The sequence below is a fragment of the Saimiri boliviensis genome, chromosome 7, assembly GCF_048565385.1.
Source record: "Saimiri boliviensis isolate mSaiBol1 chromosome 7, mSaiBol1.pri, whole genome shotgun sequence".
Classification (NCBI taxonomy): domain Eukaryota; kingdom Metazoa; phylum Chordata; class Mammalia; order Primates; family Cebidae; genus Saimiri; species Saimiri boliviensis.
Window position 1 is genome coordinate 43,000,772 of NC_133455.1, and position 24,565 is coordinate 43,025,336.

Sequence of the window (24,565 nt, forward strand, 5' to 3'; positions counted from 1 at the left end):
TTTCAGTTACCATTGCACTAGCACTTTTGCAGACAGAAAACAATAAAAACTAACATATTTTAAGCACGCATACGTGATCAAAATTTACAAAGCATTTTCAGTGACAAACATGCATGAGTCACAATAAATAAGATCTAGTTGCCTAAATGAAGAGAAAAAATAACAGATTCTTATCATGTTAGAAAGCAAGAAAGGTCCTTTGCGGCTTTTTTTTTTTCTTGGTGGGAAAGGAAAACCTTCCTATGAGAACTGGGACTTAATCTGAACGCTTGTGTGTTTCTAAAACGTGCAGAGGCACATGAGAAAAAGCCTGGACTCCACATGTGGCCGGCATAGATAAAATAGTAATGTCAGACATCTTCCTGGGTGTAGTGAGATAGTGACCAGCCTGGTGTATGGTGAGGTGGGAATTTCTCTCTCATTATAAAGTAGTGGATGATAGTGGTTGTCTTAGTCCATTCTCACACTGCTATAAAGAACTGCCTGAGACTGGATCATTTATAAACAAAAGAGGTTTCATTGACTTACACTTCTGCATGGCTGGGAAAACCTCAGGAAATTTATGATCATGGTGGAAGGGGAAGCAGGTACATCTTACATGATGGCAGGCAAGAGAGAGAAGAAGTGCAAGCAGGGGAAATGTCAGATGCTTATAAAACCATCAGATTTTGTGAGAACTTACTGACTATCATGAGAAAACATAAGAGAAACCACCCCCCACCCCATGATCCAATCACTTGCCTCCCTCAGCATGTGGGTATTACAATTCAAGATGACACCTTGGTAGGGACACAGAGCCAAACCATATCAGTGGTAGATAAAACAGAAAAGATTAAATAATAGAGAGCTTTATGTCAGGTAAGAAATTTGACCTGGATGCAGCAAGCATTCAGAAACCACACAGAGTTGGAGTAAAGGAAAAAATAATCCAGCCCCATAGAGAGGGACTTGAAGGGTAGAGGCCATGCAAATGTGCTAAGCATGGTGAAGCCCTGTATTAAGGAGGCACTAGGACATTAAGAAAGAAATCAAAGACTGATATGTGTTCAATGCAAAAGACAAAGGTGATCCTGGAGATTAGAGCTACCTCTATGTTGATAGTGCTATTTACTAAACAGGAAAGCTAATTTGTCAGACTGTTGAGCATGTATATGAGAGCCAACAGGGGTATAATTAGTAATATTTGTAAAATGGCTTTGCAACATAGCTTTGATAAAATATTTGTAAAACGACTTTGATAATAATTGTAAAATGCTTTACTGAAAGGGGGCTATGTCCTAGTTCAGGATAGTTTCTTTAAGTTGGAGACAAAAGAATGATTGGGCTGTAATTCATTTGAATTCTTTATAAAAGTGTCATACTTCCCTCTATATCTTTTTTTTTTTTTTTTTTTTTGAGATGGGGTCTTGCTCTGTAGCCCAGGCTGGAGTGCAGCAGTGTGATCTCAGCTCACTGCAACCTCCACCTCCCTGGTCCCAGTTCAAGCAATTCTCCTACCTTAGCCTCCCAAGTAGCTGGAACTACAGGCACACGCCACATGCCCAGCTAAGTTTTGTATTTTTTAGTAGAAACAGGGTTTCAATATGTTGGCCAGTCTGGTCTTGAACTCCCGACCTCATGATCCACCTGCCTCAGCCTCCCAAAGTGCTGGGATTACAGGCATGAGCCACTGCGCCCAGCCACTTTCCTCTATACCTTTAAGATACAATCCTGGGGCATCTGTCCAGAGTTTTAAAATTTGAACATTGCAATGGGGTAGACATCATAGAAACAAGACCAAGGATCCAGGGACCCGGGAAATAACTGTATTTCTAAGGATTCCTTACAAAGGAGAGATGGGACACCGTCTCCTACCTTCTCTTACACTTTTCTTAGAAACCCTAACTCTAAAACTTCTTTATTCCCGTTGGGCTCTCCAAGCAATTGACAGTCCCTGTCAATTTTTATTGTCTTCTTACCTGTATCATTTCACTTCCCTCCTTACAAAAATTACTTGTTTAAATACACCCTCAACTTCCTTGCCCTGCTCCTCCTCATCTGATTATTGACTTCAAGAATTAATATGCTCAGGCATTATGGATGTGGGGCCTCTGCATTTATCAGCCTACATTCCTGGGGAGCCCTTATTATAATCAACATCAAAAGGAGTTTTAACATTGTGAAAACTGAGCCCCAAAGAAACTGAGTAAGGTTACACATGGATGGCAGCATATGGATTCAAACCTAAGTCTTCTGGTACAAATGTAATGTTTGTAAAAGGCCCTGGCTCTTCTCCAAATATGCAGGTAAAAAAAGAAAAGGACCTACTATAAAGGGTCTTTACAAGAAATAAAAGCAGGAAAAGGAACAAGATAGGACAGGATAGCACTATCTTTAAAGAGTAAATACATAGAGAAAATAAAAATAATTTTAAGGTAAAATAAAGTATAAGCTATATAAATGCTAAAAAGATATAAAGGCAAGAGGTACTCAGAGTGACAAAATTGCTTTTAATCTATTATGTATTAACACAGAATCCAAAAATTATCTCATATTCTGTGATAACATTGGGAGTATTTCTTGTGGTTAAAAAATTAAAATAATGAAATGTCTTAAATCTGGAAATTTAATATTTTCCATAAATTTAGAAATTGGTAATGATTGTGTTTTCATCTAGGAGTGCCGAGTGCTGTGTATTGCCTCTCTATCTCAGTAAAGAGGTTGTTTCTTAGTGCCTACCTCAATATACAACCATTATTATCTCACAGCTTAGTCATGAAGTTCAACAACTGAAACTCAGGGAATTATCCATATAAATGAATGTTTGACTCATACAGCACTAAAGAAAACAAAATGCTTCTTTCTAATGGATGAATCATAACATAATGTGAACCTTCCCACAAAAGAGCTTGACTCCTTTTTAATGCGGAGTTCTCTAATACTTTAATAAGCATTAGAGATTTCAGTCAATTTGGATTTTGGAGAATAAATAATTCAAAATACAGTTCTTCACCAGAATATGACTCCATTTCAGTGGTCCTCAGTCTTGACCAGGCATCAGAATCACTTGTGAAGCTTTATAAAAACATTTGCTGAATCAGAACCTCTGAAGGTATAGCCTGGGCTTATTTGTCTGACAAAAGGCTCCGCAAATAATTCTAAAGCACAAGCAAGAGTAAGAATTCGGATATAAGCAATTCATAAATAGTTATTTGATGAGATTTCCCTCAGGAGAATTAGTTAGAATATTGCCATACAGACTTAGAAAAAATTCGGTGTTCTTGGTAAGGAGAACTTGACACCAAGAAGAGCTACCTCAATTTTACTGCTCCACAAAACAGCTGTCATTCCACAATCTGTACACCTCCAGGCTATCCCACTTTCAGCAGCTGCAATAAATTCCAAGCATATTTCTAATGCAAACTGACCCAGCCTTTGAATCTAAATCTCTTCAACTCTCTCCTAAAGTTTAACTATAAATGTTCACTTTGGTTCAACTTTCCATTTGCCTTATATTAGTCAGCTGGTATGGTTTAAACATTTATAGATAGAAAAGTTCAGATATGGTCCAAGTTTTATTGTAATCAAATGTTAACTGGGTTGTGCATGCTATCAAGTATTTGACTACTGTAGATATTTGAGAATAATTACTGTCAATGAATCTTGACTTTTTTTTCTTTAGAAAATGATTACTAGACACTGTGCTACATTCTGGGACACAACCACACCCTTAATTTATTAATATTCTAATAGGAAAGCATTCACTTGACAACTGTTTATTGAATGGATGCAAAGATGCATAAGATGTAATCTCTGCATTCTGAGACATTCCAGTCTATGTGATTTTTGTTCAAAAATCTGCCTCTTCACATAGACTAGAATGCTCTACAATCTGGTGTCATGAAAAGCTATAGTCATAAAAAAATAATTACAAAGGAAAATAAATCTATATGAGGAAAGTCAGTGCAGGCCTTACAGAGAAAGTGGCACCTAAGCTGGAAGAATGAATGGAAAGAATATTCCAAACAGAAATATGCAAATCTCACAAACAAGCAAATCTTAACATAGTCAGTGAAGAATGAGAACTGTATGGATTATTTAACACAAGGCTCACTGACTCTCTGTTGCTACCCTTGTCATCATTCTTAATAACTTCAACAGACCTATAGATATCTGTCTAATTGCCTAGGCTCTCCATTTCCAACAACCATTTCCTTAATTATTCCAAGCTCCTGCTCCTACCATTCTATCCTTGTTATTACAATAACTGTAGGCACCTCTGAAATTTCAAATTTAGGATTTCAACCATTGTTTCCTAAATACCACCTCCTACCATTCCTGTACACTTGCCTTAGAAACCCTCCAAAACTTCTTCATTCCTGTTGAGCTCTCCAAGCAATTAACATTTCCTAACACTTCACTGTCTTCTTACTTGCATTACCTCACTTTCCTCCTTATACCAATTACCCACTTACAAATATCCTTAACTGCCTCACACTACTCCTCGTTTGATCAAATCCCTGATTAAACCCAAGTCTCTACCTATCCCATGCCCAAACACTGTCAATTGAACGTGACTGGAGAAAAACTCCAAAACATGTCAACTAATCCCACTTTACTTTTATGATCACTGATGTCAGAAGAAATCATTCTCTTCCCAGAGCTTTGGCTATTGTTCTTCCTTTTGCTTAGAATGGTTTCCCCTCAGATATTCACATGGCTTGCTACCTTGACTTGTGTAAGTTTTTGCTAAAGTGTCACCTTTTTAAAGGGGACTTCCCAGGACCACCCTATCTAACCCAGCTCCCTCTATCCTAGCCTGTCTCTCTGTACCCATTAGCTCTGCTTTACTTTTCTTTATACAACTTAGCATGAAATTTTGTTTATCTTTGTCACCTCCACTAGAATGTCAGCTCCACGAGGGCAATAACTGTGCTTGCAATGTTTGCTACTATATGTCCCTGTGGCTGGCACATAGTAAGGGAGATAGTTAATTTCTTGACTGGATCATGTGGTGCCCAGATATTTGGTTAAACATTATTCTGGGGATGTCTATGAAGGCTTTCTGGATGGGATTAGCATTTCAATCAGATTGAGCAAAGCAGATTGCTGTCCCATATGTAGATGGGGCTCATCCAGTCTACTGAAGTCCTAAGTAGAACCAACAGGCAAAGTGAGGGAAAATTGTTCTCTCCACCCTACTGTCTTCAAGCTGAGACATCATATTCTCCTGCCCTTGGGCTTAGGACCAGCTCTCCTGAGTCTCCAGTTTGCTCTCTGTAGATCCTAGGACTTCCCAGCCACTGTAACTATATGAGCAAATTGCTTATAATAAATCTAGATAAATAGATAGAGAAAGACAGAGACAGATTAGGTTTACATATACATGTATATCTATATCTACTGTACTGGAAATAGGAGTCTCCTTAAGGGCGCACAGAAGTTTTCAGATTATTTATGCAATGCTTGATGTGGGAGTCCTTGAGCTTATCCTTTTCTTTCATCACTTTGTGCAGTGACATCAGTAGCAAACAGCCAATCTGATTATCTTTGTTAGTTTTCCAAAAATATTTGAAAGTATCATGTATACAGTTACCTGTTCTTTGCTCAATCTATCTATCTGTCTATCTAATCTTTCTTTATGTTTGGGTTCTCCAGGGAAACAGATCCAATAGAATATATAATATATATAATATTTTGGTAACAAGAGTGGTTCTAGAGGAACAGAATTCATTCAGCTACCAAAGGCAAAGTGGGTGTGGTTATCGTAATGGAGATCAGAGTCAAAACAGCAATCAGAATAGTCTGACTCATGCAGACCTACGTAATTGACTGGTTGATCTTGCTGTATCTAGAAGTGAAATAGATAAGAAGCCTACTAAATTCTTACTTGGTCTGTATAAAGAGAAAAGTTCAAGGTCAAGTGAACAAAACTCTGAATCATAAATCAGAGAGTCAGAGCCCCTCAATCAGTTTTAATAACTGAGCCAATTTATAGGCCCAGAACCACTTAAATGAAGAAGAAGCCAAGTCCCCTTGAAGAAGGACCCCATTAGACTGCCAAAAATTTATGCTGTAATCTTTCTCCTAACCTTCTATAAAGAGACATATGGCCTTTTATCAGGGTAACTGTGCACTGAGGAAAAGGAAATAATCTAACTTTTCAGGGATTACTGGACATTAACTCTGAATTGACACTAGTACTAATTCCAGGAGATCCAAAACAACACTGTGACCCAATAGTCAGAGTAGGGGCTTAAGGAGGTCAGGTGATCAATAGAGTTTTAACCAAGGTCCATGTTACAGTGAGTCCAATAGATCCCTGAAACAATCTTACGGGTTATTTTCCCAGTTCTAGAATGTATAACTTAAATAGATATATTTAGCAGCTGGCAGAATCCCCACGTTGGTTCACTGATCTGTGGAGTGAGGGCTATTACAGCATGAAAGACCAAGTGGAAGCCACTATAACCCTCTCTGCCTAGGAAAATAGAAACCCAAAAGCAATACCACATTCTTGGAGGGATTGTAGAGATTAGGGCCACTATCAAGGTTGCACCATCATTGAAAGATGCAGGTGTGCTGATTCCCACCACATCCCCATTCAGCCTTCCTTTCCGGTCTGTGCAGAAGACATATGGATCTTGGAGAATGACAGTGTAGTATTGTAAACTTAGCCAGATGGTGACTCCAATTGCAGCTGCTGTCTCTGATGTAGCTCCACTGCTTGAGTAAATTAACACATTTCCTGGTAACTGCTGTACAGCTATTGATCTGGCAAATGCTTTGTTCCTGATACCTGTTAGTACCAGAAGCCATTTGCTTTCAGCCAGCAAGTCCAGCAATCCACCTTCACTGTTCTACCTCGGGGGTATACCAACTCTACAGCACTATGCCATAGTTGAGTCCACAGGGACCCTGATTGCCTTTCCCTTCCATAAGATATCACATTGGTCCATTACATTGATGGTATTATTCCAATTGGACTTAATAAGAAATCTCAACCACTCTAGACATATTGGTAAGAAATTTGTAGATCAGAGAGTGGGAAATAAAAAAAAATTTAGGGGTCTTCCACCTCAGTGAAATTTGTAGGACACCAGTGGCATGAGTCATGTCAAGATACCTCTTCTGAGGTAAAGGATAAGTTGTTTCATCTGGCCCCTCTTACAACCAAGAAAGAAACAATGCCTAGTGGGCCTGTTTGGATTTTGGAAGAAACAATTTCTCATTTGTGTGTATTCTTCAGCCCATTGACCAAGGGATCCAAAAAGCTGCTTGTTTTATGGGCCCCAGAGCAAAAGAAGGCTTTGTAACACACTGCTAAGTAAGCTGCTTTGCCACTTGGACCATATGATTCTGCAAATCCAATGGTACCTGAAGTGTCGGTGGCAGATGGGGATGCTGTTTGGTGCCAATAATATCCCTGTACAGGTGAATTACAGCATAGGACCTTAGAATTTTAGAGCAAAGCTCTGCCATCCTCTTCAGATAATTATTCTCCTTTTGAGAAATAGCTCTTGTCCTACTACTGGGCCTTAATAGAAACTGAACACTTACTTAACCACGGGTCACTAAGTTACCATTTGATCTGAGCTGCGCATCTGAACTGGTTGTTATATGACTCACGAAGCCTAAAGTTGGTTGTGTACAGCCTGACTTCATCATAAAATGTCAATGGGAAATATGGTGATTGGGTCAAAGCAGGACCTGTAGTCACAAGTAGGTTACATGAAAAAGAGACTCAAATGCCCTCAGTTTCCATTCTTGCTACATTGCCTTCTCTCTCCCAGCCTGCACCTATGAGAAGTTTCCTATAATCAGTTGATTGATTATAATATTACAATCAGATTATAATCAGAGGAAAAGAAGACTAAGGCCTAGTTTACAGCTGGTTCTGTACAGTATATTCCTTATCATCCTGAATAAGCTGGGTTAATATAATGACATTTTGAAGATTCAATTACAGTTCCAGCTAAGTGGCAATACTTTACAGTGCTGGGGCAATGTTCTCCAGAAGGCTGTTACATGCTCTGAATCAGCATCTAATCCATAGTGCTGCTTATACCCACAGCTAGAATTTACAGGTTTAGTAATCAAGGTATGAAAATGAGAGTAGCACCACTCGCTATTATCTCTAGTGATTTACTACTAAAATATTTGCTTCCTAGTCCCACGACCTTATGTTCTGCTGCTCTAGAGGTCTTAGCTCCAACAGGAAGAATGTGTCCACCAGGAGACATAACAATGATTCCATTGAATTGGAAGTTAAGACAGCATCTGGCCACTTTGGACTCCTCATGGCCCTGAAAAAATAGGCCAAAGAAGGAAGTTACTGTGCTGGCTGGGGTGATTGATCTTGACTATCAAGAAGAAATTACATTGCTATTCTACAGTGGAGATAGGAAATAATACATCTGAAATATAGGAGATCCGTTAGGACTTTTCCTAGCATTACTATGACCTGTTATTAAGGTCAGTGAAAAACCCAATCCAGGCAGAACTACTAAGGCCCAGATCCTTTAGTAGTGCGGGTTTGGGTCATTTCAAAGAACCACAATTAGCTGAGTGCTTGCTGAAGGCAAAGGGAATACAGAATGTGTAGTGGATGAAGGTCTAAGTACCAGCTACAACCATGTGACCAATAACAGAAATGAGGACTGTAACTGTCACAAATATTTCCTCCTCATTTTGTTATTAGTGTGTTTGTGTGTACAACTATATATATATATATATATGTATAAGCATATTTATTAATTTATACTAAGCAATTATCTTTTGTTTTCTTCCCTCTCTTATTAATGTATCATGTAACATAAAATATATTAACTTTATATCATAGTATTTAAGTATTATTAATTTTACATCATAGTATTTAGTCTATGAGATATCAAAGAGAAAAGTAAACATCACTCTTTCCTGGGGAAGGGATTAGTGCTTTGCCAATTATATGCAAGGTAGTTTTATCATGTTCAGTGGAATTATTACTTTGTTATTGTCTTTATTTGCATATTAAGTATGCTTTAAGGTGATGCATATGGGTACCAAACTGATAAAGGGTGAACTTGGGATGGTTAATTTTATGTGTTAACTTGACTGGGTCCCAGGGTGCCAAGATAGTTCATTAAACATTATTTTCGGTATGTTCATAAGCAACTTTCTGGGTGAGATTAGCATTTGAATCAGTAAATTGAGTAAAGCAGATTGACCTTCCCAATGCGGGTGGGCCTCATCGAAACTTTTAAAGGTTTGAATAGAACAATAAGTTGGTGTGAGGGAGACTTCGCTGTCTCTATCTATCATTAAGCTGGGACATCAGACTTCTCCTGCCTTGGAAGCTGGACTCAGACTGGGACTTAGGCCATCAGCTCTCCTGATTTTCAGACCTTCAGACTTGGACTGGAACTATGCCATCTCTTCTTCTGGGTGTCCAGGTTGCTGACTATAGATCTTGGACTTCTAAGCCTCCACAGAATTTCTTATAATCAATATATAAGAACCCAACAGGTTCTGTTTCTCTGGAGAATCCAAAGGAATCCAGTAAGAAATACAATAAATAAATAAATTATTGACAGTCCATGTAGCTAAAATGTGACACAGGAATTAGGATATGATAAGTGTCAGAGTCAATTTTCTGTTGCTTATAACAGAATATTTGAAACTGGGTAATTTATAAAGAAAAGGAATATGTTTCTTACAGCTATGGAAGTCAGGAAATCCAAGGTCAAAAAGCTATATCTAGTGAGAACCTTCCTGCTGGTAGGGACTCTCTGAAGAGTCCCAAGGCTGTGCAGGGAATCAAATGGCAAGGGAACTGAACATGTTAGCTCATATCTCTCTTCTTTTTTTTTTAAATAAAGCCACCAGTCTCATTTCTGTGATAGCTCATTAATCTATTAACCCATTAATCCATTAATTAATCCATTCATGAGGGCATAGCCCTCATGACCCAATTACCTCTTAAAAGTCCCTTGTCAATACTGCCACATTGGGGATTAATTTTCCACCTAAATTTTGGAAAGGACAAATATTCAGCCTAAAACAGTAGCTATATAATAATAGCAACAATAATAATACAAGAATTAAATGTACTATTCTCTATGCACAAGATACTCTGTCAAACACTTTAAATGGACCATTTCATTTACTCCTCATAACACTATGTAATAGGTAGTACTTTTGCAGAGAAGGTCACTGAAGTTCAGAGAGATTAAGTAACTTACTAGAGTCACATTATTATAAACAAAAAAAAAATTCCCAAATAGAAATACCTTTCTCCATTATTTCTGTTATTTCAAATCAATCAACTAATCAGTTGAGCAACAAGAATATACTGAGGCCGGGCACGGTGGCCCAAGCCTGTAATCCCAGCACTTTGGGAGGCTGAGTTGGGTGGATCACAAGGTCGAGAGATCGAGACCAACCTGGTCAACATGGTGAAACTCCGTCTCTACTAAAAATACAAAAAATTAGCTGGGCATGGTGGCACATGCCTATAATCCCAGGTACTCAGGAGGCTGAGGCAGGAGAATTGCCTGAACCCAGGAGGCAGAGGTTGCGGTGAGCCGAGATCGCGCCATTGCACTCCAGCCTGGGTAACAAGAGCGAAACTCCATCTCAAAAAAAAAAAAAAAAAAAGAATATACTGAGCTTGCTGTTATCTGCCCAGGTGATTTCGTCTAAGGAAACGAAGCTACAGACAAAGAGCATAAATACTTTCCTGGTTTCAAGAAACATTCGATCAAAAACTCAAACATACATGATGCTTTCGGACAACCTTTCCATTTTTACCTTCTGTAACTAGTTATTTGCAAAAGAAAAAATAAACTAGAAGAACTGAATAATTACTAATTACAAACAACTATAAATAAGAAAAAATGAATTTTAATGAAGCATTTTAAGCCATGTAGTCTATTTTTTAAAAGTGGAGTTCATGTTATTAGTAACATGAGAATTATATTTTACTCTAAAGACTAATAAATCTGTCCCTGGTAGACTTAATTAAAAATACAGAAACAAAAACAGATCCTCTTCTTCTCCCTTTACATAGCTACCTAGGTCAGAGGTTGGGAAACTGTTTTTGTAAAAGTCCAGATGGTTAATATTTTAGGGTTTTGTGCCATGGAGTCTCTGTTGCAGCTGCTCAGCTCTGCTGTTATAGCTTGAAGTCTACCATAGAAGGTAAGTAAATGAATGAGTGTGGTTGTGTTATAGTAAAACTGCCTTTGTAAAAATAGGTGGTAGATTAAATTTGGCCTGCAGGTTATAATTTACCCAATCCCTAATTTAGTCTAAGGTACCTCATTCCAAGATTAGAAAACATAAGCAGAGAAGGACACAGTCTTTACTTATTCTGATGTAAATTACTTATTGGTGAAGTCTAACTTGGTGAATACTAACACTTACAGTGAACAGTAAGTTGAGAAAGAGCAGAGGGAGTGGTAATTACAAAATTGTGCCTCAACTAAAGAATATCATATATAACAACTACAATACAGCCTTAAAAAATAATAAGTAAGGTTATCCTTTAAGACAGGAATCCATCATTTTACCCAACATCATCTTTTATCAGCAAACCCTTAAACATTATTGGTTCTTCCATATGCATTCCACTTATCTACAGATATCAATCTGCTCTAGAGCAAAGCAGACTTGTTACTTGTTACTTTCCCCACCATTAGGGCAACTTGTGTGCTGATACAGATAATGCCAATCAGATAATAATATCTGCAAATTAATTTTTAGGTTATTTTTAATTATTCACCCAATTCCTAACCAAACTAATTCATTCAAAAGAAAATGTCCATAGCCAAAATGTTTAGGTTCATTGATCCAAGTTGAGTTTCAAATCAAAACTAGTGGTCCTGGGGGATCTGTAGTGAAAATCTATGAGATCGTCTTCCCAGAACCAGTTTCTGAGAATCAACTTTCAACCACCTATGTGGTTCCCATGGTACTCAAAATCCCACCCCCCATGCCACGATTAAGTGGTTCTGTATTCATTTGCTAGGCTTACTGCAACAAAGTATCACAAACTGGATGATTTAAACAGAAATTTGTTTCTCAATTTCTAGCAGCTAAAAGTTCGAGATAAAGGTGTCAGAACGGTTAGTTCCTTCTGAGGGCTTTGAAGGAGAATCTGTTCCATGCCTCTCTCCTAGTTTTTACTGGTTTGCTGACAACTTCAGCACTCTGCCTTGTAAATGTATCACCCCATCTCTGCCTTCATGTTCAAATGGTGTTCCCCTTGTATACCTGCCTATATCTGTGTCAAAATTGTCCTTCTTTTATAAAAAAATAGTCTTATTGGATTAGGGATCACTCTAATGAACCATCTGAACTTGATAATCTACAAAGATCCAATTTTTAAAATTTTTTATGTTCTGGGATACATGTACAGATTATACAGGTTTGTTACATAGGTAAACTTGTGCCATGATGATTTGCTGCACCTATCAACCCATCACCTAGGTTTTAAGCCCCAAATGCATTAGCTATTTATCCTGATGCTCTCCCTCTCCCCACCCCACCAGCCCCTGTGTGTCGTTCCCCTCCCTGTGTTCATGTGTTCTCATTGCACAGCTCAAAGACCCAATTTCTAAGAAAGACCACATTCACGGGTACTTGGGGTTAGAATATTAGCATTTTTTAGGGGACATAATTCAACCCATAACAGGTCTAAGGTGTCACAAGCTGGATAACAGGAGTCCTTTCTAGGGATTTTTAGAAATAGAACTGAGAGAGTCTAGATTGCTAAAGTGGTCATACGTAAAATTCAAGTACTGTTGGCAAATATGTTTTCTAGGACACAAAAGTATCAGCAGCAATGTATTAATGATAACATAATTTGAGTTCCTAGTTCCAAATATGTCTGTGGTCCAGCCTCAAACCCACCTGCCCTTTCAAAGATTTCCCTTCATTTCATAGGACTCCATAATTGTGTGTGTGTGTGTGTGTGTGTGTGTGTGTGTGTGTGTGTGTGTAGGGTTTTTTTTTTTGTTTTTAAAGACAGGGTCTCACTTTGTCACCCAGGCTGTAATGCAGCATGATCACAGCTCACTGCAGCCTCAACCTCCCTAGGCTCAGGTGATCCGTACACCTCAGCCTCCCAAGTAGTTGGGACTACAGGTCCATGTCACTGTGCCTGGCTAATTTTTTATTTTTTATTTTTGTCAAGATGGGGTTTCACCATGTTGCTCAGGCTGGTATTGAACACCTGGGCTTAAGCAATCCACCTGCCTCAGTTTCCCAAAGTACTGGGATTACAGTCATGAGCCACTGCACCTGGCCAGGACTCTGTAACTTCTTCTAAACAAGAGAACTAACATTTGTAACATCTCTTACAATTAATCTTCAAAAATATGCTCTTCACTGTATTCACCTAAGAGATTCCATAGAAACACTGGATTTCAAGGAATGTTTCATATTGCTAAAAATTATTACAGAAATGTATTCCACCAGATCTAGAGCTATGATGCCCAAGATGATTTTGAATATATAAATATTCAAATCAACAGAAATAAAAAGTCATCAAGAGACATTAGGAATGTTAAGAATAAAGAAAACAATGTCAATAAGAATTTTGGTGATTAAATAAAGACCATTGTAATTTTGGAGTCTAATGACACAAACTTACTTTATTGGCATTATGGAGTCAGTTAGTTTCTCTTTTTTAATTGTTCTCTGCTGAATATAACTGGTCTTCCCATAAATTTGCTAGATATTTCTTAATATATTTGGCAAATATTTATGTCTGGACATACTTGAAAAACTTGTAGGACAGGAATTCTAAGCTGTTATTTATTTGAGAGGTGGTATGTCTACAGGAAAAGAATTCATCCTGAGGGCAGAGAAAATTAAAAGCCAATCATATAATAATGGCCACTAATAATTCTTCAGCTAAGCCCCATGGAGTCCTGTATACTGTGATGAGTAAAATCTAAAAAGAAGAGGCAACTTTACCCACCAAAATCTCAGTGGGTCATTGAGCATGCTGGTCAACTTCATTATCGCTGTAGGTAACTTTAGCAATAGCAGGATGATGCAGCTGTTACTTATCCACATTGACCAACAGCAACAACTTCCAGCAACCTAAAGAGGATGATGTTAGTAACTTTAACATCAGTGACTTTGTGAGTAGGGGTGACGTAATTGCCACTTTTGATGTCATCACCACAATGACTTAAAAAGGAAGAAAATGAAGTAACCCACATAGAAGTCAAAAGGACTAGCTCCCAATCATTGTGAGACCACATTCTAGGGATGTCCATAACTATTTGAGAGGAGTATAGGAGGACTGTACTTCTTAAGAAGAAGACACAGAAGAAAAAAAAAGAGAGAGAGAGAATTCCTATTTTCCGTCATTGTAATCTTACTTTGGTCCCTGGGTTGGTTTAGACCAAGAAACAAGGGTTGATGAAAAAAAAAAAAATTCTAAGAAACAAAATAAATGTCTTATATGTTTTCAACTATTCTGTAGCATTTGTGTTCTTACCAATTGCTTATACATTTTGACTACACAATAGCACTATCTTAGCATTTTATTATTTTAAAAGATCACAATAATGTTTCTCAAAGTTTCATCTGAAAAGTGCCAGCTGGACATCAGAAAATCTTCAATGGTAGCTTTTGGCTTTTTCTTGTTTTTTAATTTCAAAAAACTACAAGAAAATGCTTTTTTAAATTATAATAAAAATATTTGAGTCATAAAACCAGTCTTTCCACTTAAAATGAGCTCATTTTTAGTCATCCATAAAATATCATGCAACGAAAACTAATTTTAATTCCCCTTAAAACTGCATTTACATTAGTAAACGACATTTTTTTTTACTTACAGCAAAAGTGTATCTACAGTATATTATAACACAATGTTGAACACAAGATCTTGCTAACATATTATGCTGGAATTTTATTGTTAGGATTGAAGGTGCTTTCAAAAGCTATCTGGTATAGACCTTAACTTCCAAAATAAAGTCACTAAATTTCAATTTCTAAAATGCATTCTACAGAATACAAGCGCCACTGTTTTGTTTTAACCTGTTTTGTGTTTGGGGGGGTTATTCAGTATGAAGAATATTTTCCAGGCGCAATTAAGTTTAGGAAATTCTTGATATATTAAACAGGCTGAAAACCGATCTTTTTCAAACAACAAGTTCTTCTAAAATATCATTTATCCTATATAATGTGCCTAAATTTCTAGCCTCAGAAGGTTTACACAGGGATTAAATTCACATTTGGAAGAAAATAGCCTTCCTTGTCTGGAAAAACGATGTGGCAGGTGCAGGGTCAAGGACATCCCTGAAGGAGAGCCAAAGTCTCCTTCAGCAATTTTCTTCTAAACCATTGAAAGTCATTGACAATTGCCACCACAGAAGCCTTTCTCCCATCCTTGTTTGTGAGCTTAATTTCTAACTTCAGTTCAGATAATTGAATTTAAAAATCATATCAATCAATATTACATCTTTTTATTTAATACAATGTCATATAGTATTACCATTAAACTGTAAAGTGGATCATGACAATAATCTTTGAACATCCAAAGGGCTGTTTGTTGGATAGATGATAAAGTTAGAGAAAATCATTTGTCTTTTATTCCATAGGAGCATGTTATTTGCAGAGTTAAATATACATCGTCTCAAATGTTCTTTCACTCACTTCCATACCTCATAAGCAGAACTTTTGTACATAACAACACTTATCAGTTGATTAACAACAACTGCTTACATGAAACCACAGTGCAAAAATGTGGTTAGAAACTACCAAGACAAAAAATGAAAAGAAGCAGCACTTCCTATTTTTCAGCTTTATAAAAGGTGAAAGGGTGTGGTTAACAAAATAACGTATTTTAAAATAGCCAGAGTAGTACTGAGACAACTAAGCTCATCAATGTTTGTTTGAGAATATGTTGTAATATCTTTTAAAATAAATATTGTCTAAAATAAGATGTTTTATTACATGAAGAGTTGAACCTAGGGCATCACATGTGAGAATTAAAAGTTGCCATATAATTTCTGAAGGCCTCATCCTACCTAGAAGAGCAGAAAGCACTGATCAACTTGAAGAAAAAGTAGAGTCCAATTAATTAGAAGAGGTAAATTGAGAAAATAGAAAATTCAGAGGGAAATTTTGAGCAGATTTTTTTAAAGAAAAAAGGTCTCTAAAAAAAGAAGAAGAGAAGAAAAAACAAATGGAAAAATGCAAACAGAACAGAAAACTATAACAAAGGGGTTAAAAATAGATTTCTATCAAATATCTGTTCATTTAATTATTTTCCCTCCCCCCCCAAAAAAAAACTATTTTGAAAGGAAACTTAGCTGACAAATGAAAAATAGAAATTGTGACCACCTAGAAAATACAGAATTGAAACTTCAGTATCACCAAACTAGCTCTTATGCTTCTTAATAATATGCCATGCCCAGCATTTCTGGAACACCGTCAGTACCTGATCTGCCATTTTATCTGTTATCTGATTTTATGACTCACCTCTTGTTCTTTCCACACTGCATCATGGTATCCACAGAGAAGCACACTACACACACTGGCTTCAGAATACTGGAAGTACAGCTTCAGGAACAGAACTCCACATCTATAGGCAGCATAGGGAGACAATGAGAATTTTGTATTCACCAATGTAGTAATTAATTCAAGCAAGAATTATCAACAAATGCTAAAACACTGGACTCAAAAGTATCATTCCACAGATAGCTTATCAATTCAAAAGTAGAAAGCTTACCCTTACAATGAAGAAATCTGGCAGTACCTCTCTTAATCAAGTGACCAAACTCAGTACCGCCAACAATGGAGCAACCTGTCATTCACCTGTGTACTCTTCCTGCCAAAAATACTTTAACCTAAATCTAATTATGAGAAAACTATTGAACAAATACAAAATTTGGGACACTTTTTATTATTAGTGACCTAGACTCTTCAGAAAAAAAAATAGCATGAAAAGAAAAAAGAAAAAAAGTGGGAAACTATTCCTGTAAAAGAGATGAAAGATCCCATACTCAAATGCTATACATAATCCTAGATTGGTTCCTATACCAAAAAAAAAAAAAAATACAGCTATAAATGACATTTGGTGATAGTTATGGAAATTTAGATATAGATGGTATATTAAATGGTGGTTTTGGATTATTATTATCAGTTTTCCTAGGCATCAAAAGATGTATTTTGCAGAAGAAAATACTTATTCATTTTTTTAAAATTTGACATTCATTTTAGATTCAGGGAGTATGTGTGCAGTTTGCTACATGGGTAAATTGTGTGATGCTGAGCTTTGGGGTACAATTGATTCCATCACCCAGGTAGTGAGCATAGTATCCAATAGGTAGTTTTTCAACCTTTCCTCCACCCTCCTCTAGTAGTCCCCAGTGTCCATTGTTGCCATCTTTATGTCTATGTGGACCCAATGTTTAGCTCCCACTTATAAATGAGAATATGCAGTATTTGTTTTTCTGTTTCTGCATTAATTTGTTTAGGATAATGGCCTCCGGCTGCATTCATATGGCTACAAAGGGCATGATTTAGTTATTTTTATGGCTGCATAGTATTTCATGGTGTGTGTATGTATGCATATGTGTGTATGTATATATATATGTGTATATATATGTGTATATATACATATATATACACACATATGTATATATATACACACATATATATAAGCCATATATATGTGTATGTGTGTGTAAATATATATATATATACATATATATATAATATTTTCTTTATCCAATCCACAATTGATGGGCACCTAGGTTGATTCTATGTCTTTGCTATTATAAATAGTGCTGTGATGAACATACGAGGGCACGTGTATTTTGGGTAGAACAATTTATTTTCTTTTGGATATATACTCAGTAATGGGATTGCTGTGTCAAATGGTAGTTCTTTTTTAAGTTCTTTGAGAAATCTCCAAACTGCTTTCTACAGTGGCTCAACTAATTTACATTCCCACCAACAGTGTGTAAGTGTTCTCTTTTCTCTGCAGCCTCACTGGCATCTGCTGTTTTTTGCCTTTTTAGTAATAACCATTCTGACTAGTGTAAGATGGTATCTCATTGTGGCTTTGGTTTACACTTCTTCTGATTAGTGATGTGGAGCATTTTTTCATGTTTGTTGGTCAATTGTGTGTCTTCTTTTGGGAAGTGTCCATTCTGTCTTTTGACCTCTTTAATTGGGTTGTTTTTGGCTTAGTGAGTTATTTAAATTTCTTATAGAAACTAGATATTAGACCTTTGTCATATGCATAGATTGCAAATATTTTCTCTCATTTTGTGAGTTGTCTGTTTACACTGTTCATAGTTTTTGTTTTTTGTTTGGCTGTACAGAAGCTCTTTGGTTTAATTAGGTCTCATTTGTCAATTTTTTTTTTTGCTGTAATTGCTTTTGAGAAGTTAATCATAAATTCTTTCTTCTTAATCATAAATTCTTAAACATAAATTCTTTTCCAAGGTCAATGGCCAGATTGATGTTTCCTATGTTTTCTTCTAAGATTCTTTTTTTTTTTTTTTTTTTTTTTTTGAGATGGAGTTGCGCTCTTGTTGCCCAGGCTGGAGTGCAATGGCGCAATCTCGGCTCACCGCAACCTCTGCCTCCTGGGTTCAGGCAATTCTCCTGCCTCAGCCTCCTGAGTAGCTGGGATTACAGGCACGTGCCACCATGCCCAGCTAATTTTTTGTATTTTTAGTAGAGACGGGGTTTCACCATGTTGACCAGGATGGTCTCAATCTCTTGACCTCGTGATCCACCCACCTCGGCCTCCCAAAGTGCTGGGATTACAGGCGTGAGCCACCGCACCCGGCCCTCTTCTAAGATTCTTATAGCTCGAGGTCTTACGTTTAAAGCTTTAATCAATCTTGAGTTAATTTTTGTATATGGTAAAAAGTAGGTGTCCAGTTTTATTCCGATGCATATGGCCAGCTAGCTATTCCAGCATAATTTATTGAGTAGGAAGTCCTTTCCTCATTGCTTATTTTGAACAATTTTGTCCAAGATCAAATGGTTGTATGTCTGTGATTTTATCTGTGGGTTCTCTAGAATGCTCTTATTCTCAAGAGATGCAGTTTAAATATACTAGGGTGTGACAGAATTCCTGCAATTTACTTTTTAAAAGGTCACTAAAAAAACTCCTGTGTGTGTTTGCGTGTATGTATATATGTATGTGTGTTTGTAAGGACATAAATCAAATGTGGCAAAATAAACAGTTGGTGAAGTAGGTTAAAAGTATTTAGTGTTCATCATACTATACTATTCTAACATTTTCGTAAGTTTTTAAATGATCAAAGTGAAAAGTTAGTTGGCAGGGAACATTGAGAAATCATTGGCCTTGAAGTCAGGAAAAAAAAAAAAAAAAAAAAAAGCACCTGGAGTTCAATTAATGTTATCTTGGGCAAGCCACTCCCAACTTCTGAGCATGAAAGGGACAATTTCACTGCTCAGACTGCTGTAAGGATAATAATCTAGGCCCAGGGGTATTTGTAAACTAAAAAACACTCCAGGGTTCTCAGCCTTCAGTCCCAAGACAGAAGTCAGGTTCCATGAACTTGGATGGGAATCTCACTGCCCTCTAACTGCAATTTAACATTTCCTACGATTATCTGCATTAGCATAAGTTGACATGTCATCTATTTGTTCATAGTAACAGCTTAATATTGTTAGCTCTGTTATCATTACAGTTAATTTTCTTAAGTTGCACAAGTGACAGTCATGAAAAGCATGAGTCAGTGACAGAGCTCTTACAATCTTACATCCTCTTTTTCCTTCCACATCTAAAAGGACACACCTACTCTGAGCCAATACTATGTAAAAGATACTATACCATTGACTCATGCTTTCCGTGGCCCTCACTTGTGCAACTTAAAAAACCAAATTGTAATAACAGAGCTAACTCAATGTGTTCAAAACTGAACTACTCCTGATCTTCCCCATAAAGAAACCTGCTCATTCAAAGCTGCTCCTATGATGGCACTCCCAACAATCCAGGTGCTCAAGTCAAAAACTTTAGAGTCATCCTTGACTCCTCTTTCTTCCTCTTTATGTCCAATGCTTTAGGAAATTCTGTTAGCTCTACTTTTAAAATATATTAAAAACCTAACCATTTCCCACCACAGATACTGCTACTGCTCTAGTCCAAGCCACTGCAATCTTTCACCCAAACACTAATACAACAGCCTCCTAAGCAGGTCCCCTGTTTCTTCTCTTGGGTCTATTCTCTCTGTAAATAATTATCCTTTTAAAACATGTCCATCATCCATTCTCCTTTTTAAAACTTTGCAATGGTTCCTATTTTCTCAGAGTAGAAATCAAAGTCCCTCCAATGATTTCAAAAACCCATATGATCATATTTCCCTTTACCTCTGTAACCTCAACTCCTACCTCTCTCTCACTGCCCCCACCCTGTCCCAGCCACATTGGCCTCCTTGACATCCCTAGAATATGCCAGGCATGCTCCTACCTTAGGATTTTTGCACTGGATGTTCTCACTGCTTTGGAACCCAGATATGTATATGGCTAATTCCATCATCTCCATGTCTCTGGTCAAAGAGTAAGAAGGCCTACTCTGACAATTCTATTTAAAATAGCAACTCACCTCTGGATGCCTAATTGCCCTTACCTTTCCTGTAGAATTTATGACCTTCTAATGTATAAATAATATGATATATAGTGTCTATTGCCCTCTGCTAGATTATGAGCTCCATAGAGGGCAAAAGTCTTTTTTTCTTTACTCATATTTGTAATTATTTATTCATTTATTTTGTTTTTTCTTTTATAATTTTTATCATGCTTAAATATACATAATATAAGATATACTATCTTAACCATTTTTAATGTGTAGCTCAGTGGTATTAAGAACAGTTATGGCTGGGCGTGGTGGGTCATGCTGGTAATTCTAGCACTTTGGGAGGCAGAGGTGGGAGGATCACTTGAGGTCAGGAGTTTGAAACCAGCCTGCCAACACAGTGAAACCCTGCCTCTATTAAAAATACAAAAAAAAAAATATCCAGGCATGGTGGAAGGCACCTGTAATCACAGCTACTCAGGAGGCTGAGGTATGAGAATCGCTTGAAACCAGGAGGCAGAGGTTGCAGTGAGCCAAGATTATGCCACTGTACTCCAGCCTAGGTGACAGAGCAAGACTCCATCTAAAAAAAAAAAAAAAAAGAACAGTTGTGCAACCACCATCACCATCCATCTCCAGAGCTCTCTATCTTATAAAACTGAAACTCTACAGTCATTAACAAATAACTCTCAATTCCCATTCACTCATATTTAATTATTATAAGACCTAGAAGTATTTACCACATAGGTACTTAACAAATTTTTGATGACTAAATGAATGCCTTTTGTAAGAGACTTCAAATATCATCTCCTTAGAGAAGATTTCCAAATTTATAATCTAAGTACATAGGTTTTATTCTAACTCCTCTCAGTTTTATATAAATAGTTCCCTTCTCTATACTGTTTGAAGCATTAGCTATGCCTCTTACACATGTGTAATCTCCAGTATCATTAACATACAATCTTAGACATAGCAAATGTTTACTACTAGACACTAAGGACCACTACAGAGGATAGGGAGAGAGAAATGGGGACAAATGCTGAAAAACTAACTATTGGGTACTATGCTCAGTACTTAGATGATGGGATCAATCATACCTCAAACTCAGCATCATGCATCATGTTACTCATGTAACAAACCTGCACATGTATACCCTGAATTTAAAATAAAAGTTGCAATTATTTTTTAAAATTCCAATAAGTAAACAAATGACTAAATCCCAGAGCCACGAGCATTGGGTCTCCCCTACCTCCAAAACCAACCCCTCATCTTTTAGCTCCTCCTCTATAGTCCAAAGTTGACCGATATGTGTTAAAGCCAAAATGCTCTGAATAGGAAGGATATAGGTGGCATTTTAGAAAATACATAGAGCTATGTTTTCAATAGCATAAAAACCAAGGTTTTTTTAAGTTTTAATTTATGATTGATGCATACTAATTATACATATTTATGGGGTACAGCATAATGTTTTGATTGCATATGTATACATTGTGTAATAACCAAATCAGGGTAATTAATATGGCCATCACTTTTTAACATTTATCATTTCTTTGTGATAAAAACACTCAAAAACCTCTCCTTTAGCTATTTTACTGTCATCTCCAGTCTAGTATGCAAAAGAACATGAGAACGTATTCCTCCTATCTAAATGTAAATTTGTACACATTGACCACTCTCTCATCATCTCCCTCTCCTTCCTACCCTCCCCATCCTCTGGTAACCACTATTCTCTCTACTTCAGTGAGAACAACTTTTTAGATTTCAAAAATAAATGAGACTATGTGGTGTTTGTCTTTCTGTGCCTGGCTTATTTCACTTAACATATTGCCCTCCAGGTTGCTGTAAATAACAGTATTTCATTCTTTAAAAAATATGAAACACTTCATGAATTTGCATGTCATCCATACTAATCTTCTCTGTACTATTCCAATTTTAGTATATGTGCTGCTGAAGTGAGCATGATAAAAACCAAGGTTTAACATGAAATATTAATGGCTTTATTTTAAGCACCTTGAGGGCCAAGGAAAGAGAAAAAATGGGAAGGAGAATCTAATTGCTATACTCATATTGGAAACTTGGGATAAAACAACAGGTTTCCAAGGGTTCTAGCTGCTCAAGAACCTGCTATTACTTTTTTTTTTTTTCAGGAGAGGAAGGCATTTTATTACAGTACAGGGATATCATGTTTGGGTAGCAGCAGAAGGCAGCTTCATAGAACTCTTCATGAAGGGTAGTGGCCAAATCTTTCAGCCAGCCCAGCATCCCTTGTGGTACCATGGCCCACTGGAAGGCCTATTCCTCAGCCAGTGGTTGTGGCCTGCCCTGCCAGTGACCCGTTTGTTATGATCAGTGTTGGATACTCAGCCTTACTGTTGCTATGTATGTTTCCAGCACCTGTATCTGCCTCTTAGAGGGCAGCTGGATAATGGCTGTGCCATTCACCTTCTGCAGTAGCACACCACATGTCCCTGCAGTTCAGATGTACTGGGCACCCAGGTCTGGCTCACTTTCCATGTTGTTGATGAGGCTCCCCACAGGCAGAGCCCCAAGTGGACATGCATCACCTTCCCAAGCAGCAACTGCGATTCAGCTATGTGGTTAGAGTTCAGGATCGTATCTCCAGCCTGCATGTTTTCTGTAGTGATAATCCCGTGTTTCTGGCTGCCTCCAGCAACCAGAGCTATGTCTGCTGACCTACAGGGATCATAGCAGACTTAGATAACCTTCCCCTCAAAGGGTCCTGACTTGGTCTTCTCCTCAAGCCAGAAATACAAAAGTCAATCATGTGATAATGTTGCTTGTGGTCCCTGCCAATATCATCTACCAGATTTGGCCTGTGTGGTTTCCATCCCCAGACTTCCTCATCTTCACTGGTTTAATGGTGTATTTTGTATGACTCTTTCAAGACACCAAGTTGGTACTAAGGGCCATAGAAGTAAGGATTTGGTGGCAGGGGAACAACATCAAGGCAGAGGGCCATTGGAGGAAGGCATCGTTCATCATCTGGGAGGCAGGGAACAGACTCAAGACAGGAGTGGTAATGGTGGTAGGGGCCAGGCTCAGAGAGCACAGAGCACGGGTCAGTGCCCACAGGGCCATCAGGGCAGCCAGGGCTCAGCACACCACTGCTAGTGCTCTTGAGAGAAATATTGAGATGGAAAATGTAAGAAACCACCATGGATACCCTTCCACCAAAACGAAAAAAGAAGATGACCTTTTCTTTAGATCCCACCTGAAGTAGGAGAGGGTCAAGATGTCTAGAATCCTACTGATACCTATTATTAGTAGGCAAGAAGAAAATGTTTTAGGTGACATATGATTGTGTCACTCAAATTCAGTTCTACCCTCCTTTAGGAAATGTTCCAGATGCTTTGGCAGAATGCCTGTAAGCTAAGAGGCAGGCTAACAGAGGGATCCTAAAACAGAGCTGTGAGCAGTGGTGAGGAGGAAACCCCTCCACACCTCTCTGAGAACAGAAATGGTAGCAGCTGCAGTGACAGGAGGGTGGATAAACTGAAGCCAACTGAGCAGGGGTAGGGGAGTGGAGAGTGACGGTGCAGCAAGAGCAGATCTTTGACAGCCAAGTAGAGAGGGCATGAGCATGGGGACATGGGAGGCCTGAGAGGTCCAGGGCTTAAACAGTCCCGTTTTTAAGTTTAACCCTGGAAGCTCTTATTTATCCTCCCCTGCCCTACAGGGCTATTATTCCCAAGAAAGGGGAGGCACAAACTCAATTGAATTGTATTTTCTTTGAATCAGAGTTTCAGCCACAAAACGGATCGTAGAAGGTCTGTATATCCTCACTCATAGATATTCTCTATTTCAGAATTTCACACTGGTTGAATTTTTCATCAAACTGCAGGTTAAACCTCTCGATAAGCTTAGATCTGAAAAGCTGAAACTAATTTCTCGTGGCTGTTGAACAAAAGTAAAACTGTCTCCTTCACATCCCAGACCCCTTTTCCTTTCCCAGTGCCTCTATTTTTAAACACACCTGTTGTTATACCTAGATGAAAAGCTGTA

General features: G+C 37.7%; 1 long non-coding RNA gene and 2 pseudogenes across 6 annotated transcripts in view; all 3 read right to left on the bottom strand.

The window, feature by feature from the left end:
* LOC141585095 (uncharacterized) overlaps window positions 1-24,565 on the bottom strand; it is a 377,010-nt gene that overhangs the window by 301,839 nt on the left and 50,606 nt on the right. For all 6 annotated transcript variants that reach the window (XR_012518397.1, XR_012518393.1, XR_012518396.1 and 3 more), the window contains one exon: window positions 16,462-16,564. This is a non-coding gene — a long non-coding RNA (uncharacterized LOC141585095). The remainder of the gene's footprint in view (window positions 1-16,461; window positions 16,565-24,565) is intronic.
* LOC101046413 (large ribosomal subunit protein uL2m pseudogene) lies at window positions 22,270-23,641 on the bottom strand (annotated as a pseudogene).
* Window positions 22,409-22,502, bottom strand: LOC120365157 (U6 spliceosomal RNA; annotated as a pseudogene).